This window comes from Triturus cristatus, chromosome 12 (assembly GCF_964204655.1).
Source record: "Triturus cristatus chromosome 12, aTriCri1.1, whole genome shotgun sequence".
NCBI lineage: Eukaryota > Metazoa > Chordata > Amphibia > Caudata > Salamandridae > Triturus > Triturus cristatus.
In genome coordinates, this window is record NC_140595.1 from 666,172,784 (window position 1) to 666,175,272 (window position 2,489).

Consider the following 2,489-nt stretch of genomic DNA (forward strand, 5'->3'; position numbering starts at 1 on the left):
TGTCTTGGAAGAAGAATTAATACTAAGCTGTATGTTGCAGTGAAGGGGAGGGATATCGTTATGTGGCGAGACTTGGCCAAAATGGGCTTACATTTGGTTCCTCGTTCTCCAAACCCTGTGGTTTTAGGAGATCTTCCAGTTTCTCTAGTTGATTTTTCTCAAGAGTCTGTTTTTGACATTTTGTCTGAGTTTAAACCGTTATTTTCTAACTAGGTTGGCAAAGTCAAAGGATTTGAACATAGGATTAAGTTAATTTCTGGAGCACAACCTGTTATTCATAAGATTTGACCAGTTCCCCTGAGTGTCAGGGTTGAACTTAAAAAGTCTCTTGACTCATTGTTGTCGCAAGGTATCATTCAGTCTACGGACTCTTCCAAATGAGTGGCCCCCTTTGAAATAATGCACAAAAGGAATAACAAAATTAGGTTGGGTGCTGACTTGCGTGCTCTTAGGAAGAACATAGTGGTGGATTACCATCCCCTCCCCAAGATTTGAGATTTGTAAGCTAGTTTTGGAGAGGCACGCTTGTTTTCCACCATTGAACTTAGTTCAGCATACCACCAAATTGCTTTATCTCAGGATTCACAAGAACATTGGGGCATATGTATCAAAGAATGGTTTTGCGATTATCAAATAGCGATTTTTAAAGAATCGCTTTTTGAGAATCGCAAAACGAGATGTAATGAAAAATTAGCAAATATTTTGTGATTCATTAGCATTCCTTAATTGCGACTCGCAAATTACGAGTCACAATTGAGGAATGGCTTCACATTCATTTCTATGGGCCAAGAGGCCCATAGGAATGAATGGGAATTGCATGCGCAATTTGCGAGTACCCAATAGGTACTCGCAAATTGCGCATGCAATTTCAAGGGTGCAAGGGTCCCAAAAGGACACCCTGTTGCACCCCTGAAATGTGCATGTGTGCACATGTGGTGCACATACGTGTCCTAAGGGCACGTATGTGTGCCACATGGCACTTTGAAAAATACAATTAAGTGCATTTTTCAAAGAGATCGCAAATTACCACCAACCTGAAGTTGGAGGCAATTTGCAATTTCTTATGCCAAAATCGCACAACTTGGATGCTTCCTACATTGCATTTAAGGAATTGTAATTTGCGATTCCTTAAATGCATTTGCAAAATAGGGAATTGCAAATTTTGCGATTCCCTATTTTGCAAGGGCCTTTTGGGATGATACATCCTAAAAGGCTTTTTCCAGTTCGCAAACAAGCTGATTCTGAGAGTCTGCGCGTTTGCGAACGGGAAAAGGGCTTGATACATATGCCCCTTACTACTTTTGTGACGCCTTAAGGGGCATACAAATACTTGAGGTTGCCCTTTGGGCTTGCGTCTGCCACCAGTGTGTTCCAAAGGCTTATAGATAGCTTGTTTGGTGACATTTCTGGTGTGCAGGCGTACAAGGATGACATTTTGGTTTATGTAAAGGATCTGTGTGAGCACAACAAAATCTTGAAGAAAGTGTTCCCTGTTTTGCTTGAGAGAGGTATAACTGTTAGATTGGAAAAGTGTACGTTTGCAGCAAACAAATTGGAATAGCTGGGTCATACGATTACCAGTGATGGCACTGTCATGTCTTTTAGGCTAGTCCTGTCATATATACCCCTTTTTACATACATTTGTCCCACCCACACAACAATAATGTTTCTAAACAGGTGACCTTGTACCTAATTCCTGTACCTGACGTACATAAACATGTCCTCAGGCATGGTATAATAATTCTGTATAAGGGTCACCACTTTTTTCATCCTTGGCCAAAAGCCAGCTGTACATGATCGCATTTGTTTGGAGAAAACATTTATGATTGTTTTCAAAACATTTATGATTGTTTTCAAAACATATCGATTCTAGAAGAAACCCTGGATGACCACTCTAGTATATAAGACCCTTATTCCCCCTGTAAATTAGCGAAGAATTCCTTCTAAGCTGACACGGGGTCCTGCATGCTGAATGTTTGACACAAAGCAGTCTGACATCCCTTGCGGGGTGTCATCCTCGAAGCCGAGACCGGATCCTTTGTTCTCTACCATCGGGTGAGGGGGGATGGTTCTTCCCTAGGGGGATCTTGGCTACACACACAAATATATATATATATATATATATATATATATATATATATATATATATATATATTCACTGAAAAAACCATAGGTTTCAGGGGTGTTATAGTTAGCTGGACTTTTCACTTGTACAAAACCATTGAAATTCCCCCGTTATAGTTAGTTCAGCTAACTATAACTCGCGCGCCCGCAATGCACTGCTGATGACGTCACATATTACATCACTCATGACATGGTCAGTGACATCACTCATGACATCACTGATGACATCTCAAATGACATCACTGATGACATCACTGATGACATCATCCAGTGAATGTGTGTTTTTCTGAAAATTAAATATGTTTTATATATGTATATCTCAAGGTCGATGGAAGAATAAATAGGTATATAAGTGTCTAAATGGA